Source organism: Mobula birostris, chromosome 7 (genome assembly GCF_030028105.1).
Source record: "Mobula birostris isolate sMobBir1 chromosome 7, sMobBir1.hap1, whole genome shotgun sequence".
Lineage (NCBI taxonomy): Eukaryota > Metazoa > Chordata > Chondrichthyes > Myliobatiformes > Myliobatidae > Mobula > Mobula birostris.
Window position 1 is genome coordinate 51,717,753 of NC_092376.1, and position 19,073 is coordinate 51,736,825.

The following is a 19,073-nucleotide window of genomic DNA, read 5'->3' on the forward strand; positions in this document are numbered from 1 at the left end:
ACCCTTCATGGATTTTGGGGAATTAATTCATATAAAATAAATATCCATTCTTTTTATTTTTGCTAGTCTCTGTGATGGAAATTGCACCAGATGGCACATTTGATTGCTGTCACCCATTTAAAACTTAGCCTATGGAGCTATTCTGAAATTAGTGCCTATTAGTATGTACACCAGATTGTGTGGGTAATTATTGGTGGTGTATTGTCTAAGTAAGAACATCAGATCAAAAGAAATAGAAGCAGGAGAAAACCATTTAGTCCCTTGCACGTAACTCAATAACTTCATGGCTGAATCACCTCAGTAATGCTTTCTGGAACTAATCCCATTTCCCTTGATCCCCTCCACAAACAAAACTCAATTGAGCTTCCACAGCCCAACAAGCAGAAATTCTAAGATTCATTGCCCTCTATGTGAAACTATTTCTTCTCCTCCGAGTCCTGAATGACAGGCAATTTTGAGTACTGCACTCTTCAAACAGGGAAATATCAGCTCTACATTCAGTCTGTAAGGCACTCAGAAATGTTGAAAGTTTAATGATGTTGCCTCTCATTCTGATAAATTTTACAGAACATTGATGCCACCTGCTTAATCCTGCTTCACAGAAGTAATGCCACATCCCATGAATCAATTTGGTGAGCTTTCACACTACTTCCTCCATTGCAAATTCATCCTTACAGAGTGTCTGAAAAGAGGATGCTGTCTAAGTTGCATGCCATCTTGGTCAATGTCTCCCATCCACTACATAATGTACTGGATGGGCACAGGAGTGCATTCAGCCAGAGACTCATTCCACCGAGATGCAACACAGAGTGTCATAGGAAGTCATTCCTGCCTGTGGCCATCAAACTTTACAACTCCTCCCTTGGAGGGTCAGACACCCTGAGCCAATAGGCTGGTCCTGGACTTATTTCCATCTGGGATAATTTACATATTATTATTTAATTATTTATGGTTTTATATTGCTATATTTATACTCTATTCTTGGTTGGTGCAACTGTAACGAAACCTAATTTCCCTCGGGATCAATAAAGTATATCTATCTAAAAACATACAGACTAATCCACGTGTAGGTTCACAAGGGTCTCCACACCCAATTAATGCTGGGTCTAAGCAATTAGGGCCCAGGCTGCACCCTCAGGACCCAGTGAATATCTTAGGGCCCAGCCAGCGTCAAGCCCTTCAGGAACCAGCCGGTCACTAGTCTGTCTCCCTGAGACCCAGCCAGTGTTAAGTCTGAGTTCTTGTGGCTCAGGCAGTATTGGACATGAGTTTTCTCATGATGAAGGTACCTACCTGTATATTTATCATATGCAGTACTTCCTGGTTCTCTTTCAGGGATTAATGAAGAGAATGACAAAAACTATAACTATTTCTTATAATTACAAACTCTAGAAAATGAATCCTTAAGATTTTTCTCATGTTCTATTCCTAAATTGCTCTGTTTAGTTAAAAATACTGTTTTGAAATTCTTCTGAAGTGCAACTAATACTGACTTATTGCTTGTATAGTAAGTGCCTGTTATTGAACTGCCTCGTAAGTTCCTAATCTAAGTTTTGGTCATATAGGAAACCATTGGTGAAACCGTAGACTTCTCTCAAGGAGAGACCTAATTGGGTTGCTCTTTATGGATGAAGGATTACATTGGCAATTCAGAGCTTCTGGCCCTTTGTTCCAATCCAGAACACCTCAGCTCCAGTCCTGAAGTACTCTAACACTGGACATTGATCTGACCTATAATATTGGTACCAATAGGATGGCCAATGCATCACATTATTGTGCTGTACTGGTGTCTGTCACTGAATACAGTAACATTGATTCCAGATTCAAAGATTCAATTTACATTTATTATCAAAATATGTATACAGAATACAACTCTGAGATTCATCCACCCACAGGTAGCCATGAAACAAAGGAACACCATGGAATCCATTCAAAGAAAAACATCAAACACCCAACACACACAAAAAAAGTACAAATTGCACAAACAGCAAAAAGTGAGTAAACAACACATAGAATATCAACATCAAAACTGGAATCCAGGAGTATTCAGTCTAGTTCAGATTAACACCACATTGACAGCTGACTGCAGGCCGCAGAGGCAGTCTTCGCTGAAGTGCCCATTTGCATTGATCACCCAAATCAATCTGCTTGCAGAGAGCAAAAAAAAGTACCCAGAATCCAGAAACACATGTAACATGAACCTCAAAGTCCCCCAAAACGAGTCCACAGCCACGAGCCTTGCTGATCCATCCTTGCAACTGTCTATTGCTATGTGACATTAGGGTGGATACAGGACTCTCATTGTGTCATATTATTATCAGGATATAGTATGGTGTCTATCACTGTGCAGCATTGTGTGCCAGCACTGACAGTTACAGGTCTGTCACAATGGGGCACAGTACCACTGGGTGCCGATACGCCACAATATAGCATTAGAGTATTGTACTAGAGGGTGGATTTTGATGCAATTCTAACACCAGAGTACAGTATTGGTGGGTAGACTGGTTAACATTAGGATATAGTATCAATGGTTGAATGTCTTTCACTGTATAATGCTGGGTACAGTGATTGGAAATGTAAACCCTTCACTGCATAACATTAGTGTCAAGTACAAATAGGTCTGGGTCTTTTCTTGTGGTTGAGTATGATGGAGGCACAGATACTGCAGGTAGTAATTGTTCTTTTAAATATTTATTATAGTAAAGTGGCTGTAGCTTTTACTGAATTAGGATTTAAAATTTTACACTTGTTGGAGTCACGCATGCACATACGCGAACCTGAGGGATTCACAAATAAATCTGGAACTACAGTGGTCATTGAGAATGGACATGCTCAGCTCCTAACCTCAGAAAGTAAGAAATATCTGCTCCTTAATGGGAAGGTGTGAAGATGTAGATTTTGAAAAGAATACCCCTTAGCCATCGTTTCATTAAATGTTCAAAGTTAAGGTGAGCAGCTTCTCACATGACTCAGACTCTCAGTGAATTTAGATGTGTTACTTTTTAAAAAAATTTTTATATGGTATCTATTTAAAATATTAGTGCAGAATACATGTCTTAAATTGCTCAGAAAGCAGAATGTGTGCCTTAAATTGTTCAGAATGAAAACAGTGTTCGAGTTTTCTTCTTTAGCCTGTGTTTTGTACAAAAGTGTTCATTCTGTGTCAGTATCTCAGGAATGGTATTTAAACTTCCACCAGTACTCTGTCAATATATGTCTAATTTCTCACTATAATGCAACAGTTTAAATTAATTAATATGGATGTGTAACAGTTTTATTGCTAAAAGTGACTGATTACTTCATCAAGAGACCACTTTGCCAGTAGCATTGTCATTAGCTGATATAAAGTCTAAGACTTTCCGAAGTACACATCACTGAGAGAGATAGTCATTTGCAAAGATTTGTTTCAATTAGGTTGCCATGGGCTCCCTGCAAAGCTGGCAACTGTTTAGCCAGAAATGAAAGCAAATGTTTAAGGCTGACAGTTGATGGAACTCTGAGGTAAGGCTGGGGCGGGGTTCTGAGTTGGATGATCAGCCATGATCATAATAAATGGCGGTGCAGGCTTGAAGGGCCGAATGGCCTACTCCTTCACCTATTTTCTATGTTTCTATGTTTCTATGTAAGGCTCCCAGTTTCCCCCAATCCAGATGGGTGTTCTGCGCCATCTGACTGGGTTTGACCAATCTCCCTCTCACTGCTGGTGGGAGAAGGTGCCGGAGTCTTGGGTCCCATGCTGCAAGGATTGACTGTCTCGGCTCTTTTTGTTTATTAAGTGTAATCGTGAGCAACAGCCAGATCAGAAATGCTGATCAAGTCAACTAGTTCCCAAAGAGAACTCTGATAGGCCAATCAGATGGTTCACTGCTGTTCAGTGATAGAACACAAAAAAAAATCATATGTACAATTAAGAAACATTAAAAAATAGTAGAAATACTGGAGTCATGATGATCATGATGAAGTCTGCTGGAGAGAGACATTTATACACATGCTGTCCTCCATAATTCAAAGAGATTGAAGGATAAGGTTGCAGGGTGACAAAACACGGCAGGAGCACTTGGAACTAAAAACGAATCCCTACCGGGAGAAAACAGCACCTGTTCTTTCCGCACTGTTCTCCAGCAGTTTAAGGACTAAGTCCAGCCGGAACATAACTCACAAGTGCTCTTGAAAGTCAGGTATTAACCCTACCTACCAACAACCAAGCATTGCCATCCTGGTCCCCTTCATGATAGCTTATGAAGAAGCATGTGACTTCCCTCCCAGAGATGGTAGGTGTTTGTGCACTCGACTCTTGAAGGCTTGGACCCCATCGTCGCAGATGTTTCCAACCACAGTATCTGGAAGGCTGTTCCAAATTCTGATAGCACAGTGAAGGAAGCTTCTATCCAGTGTGTAGGTTCTCGCATCAGGTATGGAAACAGCATGAGCAGGCACAGATGAACTTGATTGTGTGGTGCGCCGTCTCTCATAAGATGAAGGTAGCATGGCGCAAAGGTCTGCAGGGCTGTGGCTGGTGTGCATTTTGTAGAGCGCAGTAGCTACAGCAACTTGTTGTCTGTGGTGTAAGCTACTGATGGCAGCTTCTCACGAGCTGTGGCTTCATCTACACCTATAACCCTGAAAGCCTTTCTTTGAATGGAATCAAGCTGGCTAAGGACAGTCTGTGAGGCATTCATCCATGATAAGCAGGCATTCTCCATGATACTTTGTACCTGGGCTCTGTAAACCGTGGCTCTGTCCTCTTTGTCTGGTTTGGATGCTGCTTTTCGCAGAGCTCGTGGCTGAGGATTCACTTTCAGGGGACTCTGCAGTCTGATGTTTAAAGTCCTTAGCGCTGAGCGGGTTCCGCGGCTGTGGACTGCCTTTTGGGGACTCTGCAGTTCATGTTCCATGTGTTTTAGTTTTCTCTTTTTTACTGTTTTCGTGATTTGATTGAGGGGCTTTGGTATGGAACTGGCTCTGCAGCCATCGGCTCCTGGACCACCTTCACTTTGTGGCTGATTGTGACTGTGAACACACTTTCAGAGTCGCTGCAGTTTGGTATTTAATGTTCCTGTGTTATTTGCTCATTTTTATTGTTTATGCAATTTGTTATTTCTTTCACACTTTGGGTGTTTGATTTTTTTTTGTGTGGGGTTTTTCTTTAAACGGGTTCTATGTTTGTGGCTGTCTGCAGGAAGATGAATCTTAGGGTTGTATACTTTATATATATTTTGATAATAAATCTATATTGAAACTTTGATTCTTTAAGACCATAAGACCACAGATATAAGAACAGAGTTAGGCCATTCAGCCCATCAAGTCTGCTCCACCATTCCATCATGGCTGATTTATTATCCCTCTTGACACCATTCTTTTGCCTTCTCCCTGTAACTCTTGATGCCTGACAAATCAAATATCTATCCATTTCTGCTTTAAAAATATTTAATAACTTGGCCTCCTCAGCATTTGGGGCAATGAATGAAGAAATGCTGAAGAAATTCCATTTCATATCTGTACAGAGGCTGTGCCCTCTGGTCCTAGACACCCCCACTATAGGAAACATCCTCTCCACATCCACTCTAGGTCTTTTAATATTCAATAGTTTTCAATGAGATCTCCATTCATTCTTTTAAACTGCTGTGAGTACAGGGCAGCATATCTTTTCATAGATAGGGGGCCCAGTATTAGCCAAAGTTTGGAGAGTTTGAGAAAAAGGTTTGGATCATAGCATTTTTTTGCTGTTTTAAAATTTGGACGCAGCTTCTTATGTAACTTGTGTTTGGTCGCATTGCAGCGGCCGCAAAGGAATTTTTTTCCGGCCTATCCCTTCTTTAGGGAAGTCATTTTTTTCACCTTAAGAGGGGCACTTAGTGTACTTTTGATGAAAAAGCGAGCCGATAATTAGGTAGTAGTGAAGTTGTTGCAAGCCTAACAAGGCCAGACCAAAAGTCGCTTTGGATATAGTTTACTGGCAGAGAAAGCAAATCGATCAGGGGACGCAAATCTAGAAAGTCCGGGAAAGGTCCAGGCACAAGTCCGGTGTTAGGCGCTATCTGGTACGTCGGGAGCAAAGTAGGAATAGTAGTATAAATAGTAGTTTACTTTGAGAATTTAAATAAATACAATCACTTATTCATCAATAGTTCTTCAGTAGTTCTTCCCCAATTATAAGTATAATAATGCAGCCTCTGCAATATCAGTCTTGCCTTATGTTCGGATTCAAGGAAACTTGTTCCCCTGCAGAGTTCACATGCGAGAAATCTTCAGCTGATCCAACACCTCAGGAACAAGGTGGCTGAACTTGAGAAGGAGGTAGCTGACCTGGGATGTTGTAGAGAATTGGCGGATATGCTCCAGATGTCCTTTAGGCAGATAGTGTGCACCCCTAGTGAGCCATGGATTGAGAGTACAAACCAGAAAGAAAGAGACAGGTGGGTGACTGTGGGAAGGAAGCACAGGGTAAGGGATGCATGCTACCCGGGGAAATCAACCCCAGAGTTGGAAGTGTCCAACCATTTTGACCATCTAGTGATGCTCGACGGTGACTTTGAAACCTCTGAGGTGATAGGCAGGACAGAGGAGTCCCACAGGACTCTCTCTAATCCTAAACCTAAACCCCGTTAAAAGGAAGTAGTGATAGTCAGGGACTCAATTATCATGGGGCTAAGAATCAGGTGTGTACTGACAAGGAATCTTGTATGGTGTGTTGCCTACCAGGAGCACAAATAGGAGACCTCCCTGGAGAAGTAGAGAAGGTCCTGGCAGGAGCTGGGCTGGAGCCTGTTGTCATTGTCCACATCAGAACAAGTGACATAGGTAAAGGCAGGCTGTCAGTTCTGCATGACAAATTTAAAGCGTTAGGTGGGAAGCTTGGGGACTGAGAAGGTGGTCTTCTCGGAAGTTCTGCTGGTTCCACGTGCCAACCCAGGTAAGATGGAGGAGAGCGTGTGGCTCAAATCATGGTGTAGTTGGGTTTATGGAACCTATAAAAGACTGGTCATTTCTTGGGTCAGGTGGAACCTGACCTGCCAGCACGGGTTGCATTTGAACCAGAGGGGCACTAATGCACTGGGCAGACGTTTGCTTCAGTTAGCTGAGAACCGTTTAAACTAGGGAATGAGGAGGGGGCAGGGAACTTGGAACAGGCCAGGCTCAATTGTTTAAACACCTCAGTTCTTGGAGGCAGCCATCGATCCCAGGGGATCATGGGTTTGCGCCTCTGGTGGACTGTGACCTCTCCAGGGCACAAGCCTGGGTGGGAAGATTTGAAGAACCGACTGTTGCCCATGCAGCGGGTTCCTCCTCTCCACGTCACTGATGTAGTCCAATGGAAGGGCAAGCACCGATACAGCTCGGCACCAGTGTCGTTGCAGAGGTTGCCAGAGTGAAATCGTAAACAACATCAAACTGCCTTAGGGACCCCGGCTCCAGGTTTCTTCCTCGGGGTTTACTCCCGAAGTCTTTCCTTTAGGTGGGTATGGCTGCAAGGCAGCGGAGGTTTAAAATCAGAGTTTTCCTTCTCCTCGGTGGGCTGCCGTCCAAGGCTAATGAGCCCCACATGCACGAAAAGCACCTCAGTGGAGAATAACACATTGGAGCATAAACTCATCATAGGCTTCAAAAATATAAAAATGGTTTGAAATAGGATGAAAAACGTCAGTAATGGACTAAGGAGGGCCTGCAAAAATGCAAGAAGTATTAAGAATAAAATAAACAAGCTGAAATTATATGCAAATATGAGAAAATTTGCAGATGCTGGAAATTCAAGTAACACACACAAAATGCTGGTGGACATGGAATTCAAATGTGTGGCCACTGGGAGATCCTGCTTTCTCAGTCTCCCAATCTGCGTTGGGTCTCGCCAATATATAGAAGGCCACACTGGGAGCACCAGACGCAGTATATCACGCGCAGCAGACTCACAGGTGTGGCCTTCTATATATTGGCATGACCTAACGCAGATTGGGAGACCGCTTCGCTGAATACCTACACTCTGTCCGCAAGAGGAAGCAGGATCTCCCAGTGGCCACACACTTTAATTCCACGTCCCATTCCCATTCTGATATGTCCATTCATGGCCTCCTCTACTGTAAAGATGACGCCACACTTAGATTGGAGGAACAACACATTATATTCCGTCTGGGTAGCCTCCAACCTGATGGCAAACAACAGGAATTCTGCAGATGCTGGAAATTCAAGCAACACACATCAAAGTTGCTGGTGAACGCAGCAGGCCAAACAGCATCTCTAGGAAGAGGTACGGTCGACGTTTCAGGCCGAGATCCTTCGTCAGGACTAACTGAAAGAAGAGCTAGTAAGAGATTTGAAAGTGGGAGGGGGAGGGGGAGATCCAAAATGATAGGAGAAGACAGGAAGGGGAGGGATGGAGCCAAGAGCTGGACAGGTGATTGGCAAAGGGGATACGAGAGGATCATGGGACAGGAGGTCTGGGGAGAAAGACGGGGGGGGAACAGAGGATGGGCAAGGGGTATAGTCAGAGGGACAGAGGGAGAAAAAGGAGAGTGAGAGCAAGTATGTGTGTATATTACTCTTAATAATTTCTCATTTAGCTCCTCCCACTTCCTCCAAACTAAAGGTGTAGCTATGGGCACCCGTATGGGTCCTAGCTATGCCTGTCTTTTTGTTGGCTTTGTGGAACAATCTATGTTCCGTGCCTATTCTGGTATCTGTCCCCCACTTTTCCTTCGCTACATTGACGACTGCATTGGCGCTGCTTCCTGCACGCATGCTGAGCTCGTTGACTTTATTAACTTTGCCTCCAACTTTCACTCTGCCCTCAAGTTTACCTGGTCCATTTCCGACACCTCCCTCCCCTTTCTAGATCTTTCTGTCTCTGTCTCTGGAGACAGCTTATCTACTGATGTCTACTATAAGCCTACTGACTCTCACAGCTATCTGGACTATTCCTCTTCTCATCCTGTCTCTTGCAAAAATGCCATCCCCTTCTCGCAATTCCTCCATCTCCGCCGCATCTGCTCTCAGGATGAGGCTTTTCATTCCAGGATGAGGGAGATGTCCTCCTTTTTTAAAGAAAGGGGCTTCTCTTCCTCCACCATCAACTCTGCTCTCAAACGCATCTCCCCCATTTCACGTACATCTGCTCTCACTCCATCTTCCCACCACCCCACTAGGAATAGGGTTCCCCTGGTCCTCACCTACCACCCCACCAGCCTCCGGGTCCAACATATTATCCTCCGTAACTTCCACCACCTCCAACGGGATCCCACCACTAGACACATCTTTCCTTCCCCCCATCTCTCTGCTTTCCGCAGGGATCGCTCCCTACGTGACTCCCTTGTCTATTCATCCCCCCATCCCTCCCCACTGATCTCCCTCCTGGCACTTATCCTTGTAAGCGGAACAAGTGCTACACGTGCCCTTATACTTCCTCCCTTACCACCATTCAGGGACCCAAACAGTCCTTCCAGGTGAGGCGACACTTCACCTGTGAGTCAGCTGGGGTGATATACTGCGTCCGGTGCTCCCGATGTGGCCTTCTATATATTGGCGAGACCCGACGCAGACTGGGAGACCGCTTTGCTGAACACCTTCGCTCTGTCCGCCAGAGAAAGCAGGATCTCCCAGTGGCCACACATTTTAATTCCACATCCCATTACCATTCTGACATGTCTATCCACGGCCTCCTCTACTGTAAAGATGAAGCCACACTCAGGTTGGAGGAACAGCACCTTATATTCCGTCTGGGTAGCCTCCAACCTGATGGCATGAGCATCAACTTCTCTAACTTCCGCTAATTCCCCACCGCCCCCTCGTACCCCATCCGTTATTTATTTTTATACACACATTCTTTCTCTCACTCTCCTTTTTCTCCCTCTGTCCCTCTGACTATACCCCTTGCCCATCCTCTGTTTCCCCCTCCCCACCCTTGTCTTTCTCCCCGGACCTCCTGTCCCATGATCCTCTCATATCCCCTTTGCCAATCACCTGTCCAGCTCTTGGCTCCATCCCTCCCCCTCCTGTCTTCTCCTATCATTTTAGATCTCCCCCTCCCCCTCCCACTTTCAAATCTCTTACTAACTCTTCCTTCAGTTAGTCCTGACGAAGGGTCTCGGCCTGAAACGTCAATTGTACCTCTTCCCAGAGATGTTGCCTGGCCTGCTGCGTTCACCAGCAACTTTGATGTGTGTGGCATGAACATTGATTTCTTTTACCTCTGTTCATGCCCCTCCTCCCCTTCTTACCCCTAATGATCCCTAATTATTTGTTTGTTTGTTTGTTTATTTATTTATTTTTCTCTCTTTCCCTTTCACAATAACTCCTTGCCTGTTCTCCATCTTCCTCTGGTGCTCCCCTCCCCCTTTCTTTCTTCCAAGGCCTCCCGTCCATCCCCCTTCTCCAGCTTTGTATCCCTTTTGCCAATCAACTTCCCAGCTCTTGGCTCCACCCCTCCCCCTCCTGTCTTCTCCTATCATTTCGGGTCTCCCCCTCCCCCTCCCACTTTCAAATCTCTTACTAGCTCTTCTTTCAGTTAGTCCTGACGAAGGGTCTCAGCCGGAAACGTTGACTGTACTTCTTCCTATAGATGCTGCCTGGCCTGCTGCGTTCCATCAGCGTTTTGTGTGTGTTGCTGGAATTATATGCAAGTGTGTATGATGTAACAGCAATAACCAAAACCTGGCTGATCTCAAAGGATGGTGATGAATATAGTATTACAGGATATACTTTACTTATGAAAGATAGGCAAGATCGTAAAGCTGGAGAAGTAGCCATATACATAAGAGACAATTTGAACAAGTGGCTGCTTATGGTAGAAGATGAATCGACACTTAGTGAAAATGTCAGGGTGAGAATTGAAAGCTGTAAGGATAAAGGAATAACATTGGGTGTATGTTATCGACTGCCTAATGCTAATAGCAATTTTAATAAACAACTCTATATTAAAAAAGCATGTTCTGAAGGTGATGTTATAGTTGTGGTTTAATTTCCCAAATATTAAGTGGGAGAAGTTGTTTTAAATGACTTAGAGATCATGGGAAGTGGGATCCTGCTTCAGCTGAAAAGGCTGAAAGTTAATAAAACCCCAGGGCCGAACAACATATAACCAAGGGTACTTAAAGAGGTCTGGAATTATATATACAAAACCCTAACATGTATTTTTCAGAAGTCTTGATGACTGGTGAAATCCCTAAGGACTGGAAATAGGGCTAATGTTGTCCCAGTATATAAGAAGGGTGACTGCACTGACCCTGGTAAATATAGACCAGTGAGTTTAGTGTGTATCATAGGTAAGATAATAGAAACAATAATAAAGAATGAGTAATAAAAACAGGTGATAAGAGCAGGTATGTTAGTAGAAAGCCTGCATGGGTTCAGAAAGGGAAATCAAGTTTTGCTAAAATGTTGGAGTTCTATGAAGAGGCAACTAAAATTTATGATAACAGTAAGCAATTGATATCATGTATTTGGACTTTCCAAAGGCTTTTGACAAGGTACCCCACGAGAGGCTAATAATCAAATTACAGGAGGTAGGATTCAGTGTGCAAACGGGTGCAGAATTGACTCAAAAGCAGAAAGCAACAAGTTATGAAGAGAGGATCATTTTCACCTATTCCGCAGGAATCAGTTTTGGGGCCTCTGCTGTTTTTAATTTATGTTAATGATTGAATAAGTACCTAACAAATAAACTAGTAGGGTTTGACACAAAATTCAGGGATGGGCTGATAATATTCAGGCAGCAGAATCAATACAGTTTGATCTAAACAAAATCCAAATGTGGCCAGATAAAAGGCAGATTAAATTTAATGTAAATAAATGTAAAATATTACATATAGGAAGTAGAAATGTTGGATATAAATATATAAGGAATAAATAAGGTCTTGAGTTGGAAAGTGCACTGTACGAGAACGATTTGGGAGTCCTGCTAGATTCATCACTGTCAACATCTAGACAATACAGTTAGGAAGGCTAATAGAATTTTGGGCTATATAATAGACTCAGTGGTGTTCAAGTCCAGAGACGTTCTCCTTAAGCTGTATAATGCACTGTAAGGCCACACCTTGAGTACTGTGTACAATTTTGGTCTCCATTTTGTGTGAGGGATGGGAAGGCACTGGAAAGAGTTCAGGGAAGGGTGACTAGACACATTCCAGATCTGCAGGGTATCAGCAATGAAGAAAGATTGAAAGAATTAAATCTTTTTAGCGTAAGTAGATGTAGAATGAGAAGAGACTTGCTGGAAGTGTTCACAATCATTAAGGGTATAAGTAAGGTTGTGCCAGCCAGTGGTGTAGTGATATTGGCACTGGCCTTCAAGGTGAATGGTCCTAAGTTTGAATCTGGCCGGGTCCCACCATGGGCAGCAACAGCATCAGTGCAGAAGAAAGACCTGGTATACTCCCTAAGGACAACTGCACTATTCATAGGGTCACCATGAGTTGGCAATGACTCGATGGCACCCAACCACAACAACAACAACAATAAGTAAGGTGAACACCTGCTGCTACTTCAAAATTAATCCATTATCAAGGATATGGGGCCATAGGTGGAGACCAGGAGGGTCAGACTAACGTCAGGAAGCATTCCTTTACACACTGAGCTGTGGAAACATGGAATAAACTGCCCAGTTATTTAGTTCAGAGTAGTACCTTAGAGACTTCCAAATCTAAACTCAATAGTTATTTCAGTACACTGTGTGAAAGGAATTTGGCAAGCTTTTTTGGGCGGAATGGCTCGTTCTTTTCAAAAACTTTCTAATGTTATGAAAATATTGCCCATTGTACTCCAAATGTGGACTAACCAATGCCTTATAAAGCCTCAGCATTACATGCTTGCTCTTATATCGGAAAAAAAATGTCTGTCTTGCTGACAATCAACACTGGTGCACCTCAGGAGTGTGTGCTTAGCCCACTGCTCTACTCTCTCTACTCCCATGACTGTGTGGCTAGGCACAGCTCAAATGGCATCTATAAATTTGCTGATGATAGAACTATTGTTGGCAGATGGTGACAAGAGGGTGTACAGGAGCAAAATATATCAGCTAGTTGAGTGATATCGCAGCAACAACCTTGCACTCAATGTTAGAACAAAGAACTGATTGTGGACTTTAGAAAGGGTTAGTCAAGAGAACACACACCAGTCCTCACAGAGGGATCAGAAGTGGAAAGAGTGAGCAATTTCAAGTTCCTGTGTGTCAGTATCTCTGATGATCAATTCTGGGCCAAACATATTGATGCAGCTACAAAGAAGTGACAACAGCTTTATTTCATTAGGAGTTTGAGGAGATTTTTTTTATGTCACCAAAGGCACTCAGAAATCTCTGCAGATGTACTGTGGAGAGAGTTCGAACTGGCTGCGCTACCGCCCAGTGTGGAGGGGGCACTGCACCGGATCAGACAAGGCTACAGAAAGCTGTAAACTCAGCCAGCCTAAACATGAGCACTAGCTTTCCCAGCATCGAGGACAACCTCAAAAGCCAATGCCTCTCAAAGGTTGCATCCATTAAGGACCACCATCACCCAAGAAATGCCCTCTTCTCATTGCTACCATTCAGGAGGAGGTACAGGAGCCAGAAGGCACACACTCAGTGATTTAGGGACAGCTTCTTCCCCCCTGCCATCAGATTTCTGAATGGACATTGATCCATGAACACTACCTCACTACTTTTTATTTTTATTTTTGCACTACTTACTTAATTTAACTATTTAATATATATACTGTACACGCTGTAATTCACGTCATTTTTTTATTATTGTGTATTGTATTGCTCTGCTGTCGCAAAGACAACAAATTTCATGACATAATGCTGGTGATATTAAATCTGATTCTGATACTCTAGCCCTTGCTAAATGCATCCTAAAATTGCATTTGCCTTCCTTACCACTGTCTCAGCCTCCAAGTTAATCTCCAGGGAATCCTGCACGAGGATTCCAAAGTCCCCTTTCACTTCTGACTTTTGAATTTCTCCCCATTTAGTAAATTGTCTGCACCATTATTCCTTCTACCGAAGTGCATAACCATGCACTTTTCTACACTGTATTCCATTTGCCACTTCTTTGCTCATTCTCCCAAACTGTTAAAGTCCTTCTGCAGCTTCCCTGTTTCCTAAGCACTACCTGCCAGTCCACCTATTTTTGTAACATCTGCAACCTTCGCCACAAAGCCATCAGTTCCATTATCTGAATTATTAACAAATAACATAAAAAGAAGCAGTCCTACCACTGACACCTGTGGAACACCAATAATCACTGGCAGCCAGCCAGATAGGCCCATTTTCCCCCCTGCCAGTTAGACAATCTTCTTTTCATGATAGTACCTATCAGGTAATAACATGTGCTCTTATCTTGTTAAGCAGCCTCATGTGAGGCAATTGTCAAAGGCCTACTGAAAATCTAAATAAACAACATCCACTGACTCTGTCTATGCTCTCTATTATTTCCTTAAAGAATTCAAATTTGTCAGGCAAGATTTCCCCTTTAGAAACCCATGTTGATTTTGGCCTGCTTTGTCATGTGCCTCCAAGTACCCCGAAACCTCATCCTTCATAATGGACTTCAGCATATCGCCATCCGCTGAAGTCAGGCTAACTGGCCCATAATTTCTCTTTTTATGCCTCCCTTCCTTCTTAAAGAATGGAGTGACATTTGCAATTTTCCAGTACTCTGGAACCATTCCTGAATTTAATGATTCTTGAAAGACGATGAATAGCTCCAAAGTCTCTTCAGCAACCTCCTTCAGAACCCTGGGGTGTATTCCATTTGGTCCAGCTGACTTATCTAACTTCAGCCTCCCAAGGAACTTCTCCTTAGTAACAGTAATTACACTCACTTCTGCCCCCTAATCATTCTCGAATTTCTGGCATATTGTTAGTGCCTTCCACAGTGAAGACTATCGCAACGTACTTATTAAGTTCATCTGCCATTTCTTTGTCCACCATTACTACCTTTCCAGTGGTACGATATGATCTCTCACCTTTCTTTTTTTTAATATGTCTGATAACGCTTTTTGTATCATCTTTTATATTATTGGCTAGAATACCTGATGTTCCTATCATGACATTGATAGAGGATCGATGAAAAGCCCAGGGAAATAGCAAAAAGGAACACTTTTAGTTGTTTAAACCATTTGCTCAGACTTCCCTCTTCTTGCCCTTGATGGAATATACCAGAATCCCTCTTGCAGTCCAAGCAATAGATTCCTAGAATCATCCGTCCTGGAGCTGTGATGGGTCGGTGGGGTGGGAGGGGTGTGTACACTGATAAACTCCGGAATGGCACATTAATAGTTTGGAAAAATGTGCCACAATTAGGAATTATCAGAGGAGAAAAGCTGAACTGAAAGTTACAATTATACATATTTAATTAAAACATTCAAAAGATGGTGTTAAGCAAAAATAGAATGAAAAGTGTTGAATTTCTATTGAAAGCTCTTCAACTTAAAAAATTTGCCCTTTTTGCCATTTAATCTAATGCATTTTTAAGCTTTTTGATATTCATGGAATAAAGGAATATACAGGAAAAATGACACTAAGAACTAGACCAGTTGGGTCAGGGCAATAGAAGATTAAGGCAGGCTAGACTAATGGTATTTGAAGTCAGAACTGCACGGGATATCTACTGGGAGGGCTAGACCAGTGGTGTCAGCGTAGTACAGTGTACCTCTGTGTGTATGTGGCCAGCTGCTGTGAAATGAGCAGCACTGTCAGTAAAGAGGCTCAACATGGCCACCACCCCGTCAGTCCTGTCCTTGCTGCCCTCACACTGGCTACCAAACCTTACTGCTTAAATCAAGTAATTGACATCAATATTCACAATCACCATGGCAAAATTTAAAAAAAAGTAATTTTAGAGTTTAAAGAATAAACAACCTTAATTTAAAACTAAAATGGGTCACCTGTTGTTTTTTGGAGCTGTACTAATGTACTGAAGTGTGGAATCCATGTCCAGGGAATGGGATTAAACTAATTAAATCAAAAAGCTTGATTTACCTTTCTCTCAGCAGCCATTCATTTGTAAAGGCAAGTTGTATTCATGCCAGATTAACCTGGCATAGGCTCATCAAGTGGATTTCCCACAAAGAGGGCTGGGCAATCTGTGAATATTGGTCGGTTTGCAGTAGCCCACTGGACTCCACGAGTTAGCTATCTTGGCAGCAACTTTTCTGTGCCTGGCTCTCCACTGAGAGGAAGGCTGTGCTCAAATCTCTGCTCAGAATTGCCCAGGTAAGAACCTATCCACTGGCAAATTCTACTTGGATCTCAGTGCAGGATTTTCCCCAGTGTTTCTAAATAAAGGAATAATTTTTTAAAAAATTATTAAATACAAAAGTACATGATTTAAAAAATAATTAAGACACCCTATTGGTCCCTGGCAGTGGAGTAGAGCTGGAAAATGGCCAGTGCAGCTTTGCTAGTAAGCTATCCATCGTGAGAAACACCAACACTGTGGCCAAGATCTACCAAAATCCGGTCTGCATAAACATGCAATCATTAACTGAGTAATAAAATTAGGAAACAGAAACTTATGGCTGCTAAGTGTTGTTTGTTATACTAGATATCACAGATAAAATATTTGGGGGTATAATTTAAGGTTGACAGTCATCATTTCAGAAGAGGACGAGTAGAGGAGCTTCTGTTGGCATTTTTGTAGCTGTAGGTTTTTACAGGATGGGGTTGCTAAACCCATGTCCAAATTACTCCTATCACGGCCAGGCTCGAGACTGTCGACGGTGAGCTGCAGTCGGCGGCCTATGCCCCATTACGGGTGATAGGCTTCACTAACTAACTGACTAGCAGAACAATAACAGAATGACGGTAAACGGTTGCATTTCAGCCACTTCTTTGGCTGTGGAACAGCTGTAGAAGCTGCGATTTGTGAAGCAGAGTAATTATATAATTGGGAAATAATAAACAATTATAGTCCCAACCCAGAACCTAGCATTCAGCAAAACATTTCAAGAGCTTCTTCCCAGTGTTCCAGTCTGTTTGGCAAGTAAGCAGAAAAATCATGCGGATCAATGCCAGAATTCGGGTTTGTGCTCTCAGAAAATGAGATTCTGCATTGGTTGCTTTGTAAAATTATCCCAAGCATGTATATTTTTTGATAACAATTGAATTGTTTTAATACACTGAGAGACTGGAATATCAGTGAATCATTGCCTGGAGTGGTAAAAAGCTGGCAGATCACTGGGAAGGTTTATATCATCACTGACATGAAAGCTTTCCTGCATATTAACTGTGATTAAAGATGATAGCAATGTGAAATATTTGAAACTATTTCCTTGATATTTGAGAAAATAGTAGAAATAGAAACTGCATTTGCTATCTTCACAGTTATGGAATGTAAACTTGCTGATAAAACAGTCACAGAATGTGAAAGGTGACATAAAATCACCATCAAACTAGTTTTCATTTCATATTAATTAAAATGTATGTTAGTATTCTATGTATTGTGCACCTCATATTGCCTATGGTGGTGTGTTTAATGAAAAAACTAAAACTAGTACACTTGCTCTTCGTAGGAATTTATTATTTGATTTGCGGAAAGTTACAACACTAGAATGTCGATAAATAGTTGTGAACACAACTACGTGTATCATATTGAAGATTCATTACTTACAAAACATTTGGATTACCAGCCTATAATAGAATTAAAGTTTGAGGGTATGTGGCAATGTTGGAAGTAACTCTAGCTACTGTGAGAGGTTCAGCTTTACTCTGGATCAATAAAGCCACTTCTCAGTTTCAAGTCCATTCTTCACACTGCAGTGATTACAGAACGACTACTAGTGTGCAACTCATTGCTTAGAGTATCATCCACTCTCACGCAACAGCTTTTACTCAGCATCGTCAAACCTAGCTCAATTCTGACCAAGTGGAAGGTGAAGATCAGTTTTAATTTTTACGAGGGGTGATTGATAAGTTTGTGGTCTAGGGTAGAAGGAGTCAATTTTAGAAAACCCAGCACATTTATTTTTCAACATAGTCGCCTCCTACATTTACACATTTAGTGCAGCGGTCGCGGAGCATACGGATCCCTTGATAAATTTGTGCCCTAAGGTAGAAGGAGGTGAGTTATACAGCTCTTGTTACATGCACGTACAGTTCAACTCTTTGAGTGATTATGCAGAAAGACTGAAGTTAATAACTCATCTCCTTCTACCTTAGGCCAAGAACTTATCAATCACCCCTGCTGTGGACCACTTTCTGGAGGTCCAAGACGCTGACTTCTAGAAAGAAGGGATCTGTATGCTTCACGACCGCGGGACTAAGTGTGTAAATGCAGGAGGGGACTATGCTGAAAAATAAATGTGCTAGGTTTTCTAAAATTGACTCCTTCTACCTTAGGCCATGAACTTATCAATCACCCCTTGTTTTGCTATTAATTTTTATATGAATGAAGTGTTAGCTCCTTTATTAGCATTGCTGTAATCAGACTTTGGTTATGTTATTGAACCACACAGGTTGGATTTTTGATCAGTACTAAATTAGCTAATTATAATGAGGATCACAGCAGAGCCAAAAAGATGGACTGTGTCCCTTGACTGTGACTGTGGAAGATGGACAATCCTTTAATGTGGTCTGGGAAATTTACTTCTGCATGAAGAAATCCTAGATGGCAGCTAAGACTAGGAAGTGGGAGAGAAGGAAACTTACAAATTGCAGAAGGTCACTCATAAACCCAGGTTTATAAATTCCGATGAATAACCTATCATCGAAGAGTATCAGCACACCACAATGCAACCTCATTCCTCTTTGGCTGGAAACCAACTCCCTGCATCATCACCAAGGTAAACACAGGGAAAACAAATGTTGTTAAGATCAAGGTACACAAGAGCAAAGGAATAAACCTAAAGTGTTTTAGTTTGGCCATATTAATATTGATCTACAGAGACTGTAATGAGGCAGGGAGAATCCTATCAGGTCTTGTTAAAATGCAGCCATTGTTACTGATCATGCTGGGACTTATGCCTTAAAAGAGGTCCTGTCAATCACATATCACTAAGCCTTCTGCCTCATCTTCAGCTACGTTTCCACTCTTACGCTGCAGCAGATTCACCTTTCATTGATCTGTCTCCACAAATGCGTATGTTCTGTCAGAATGCCACTTAAG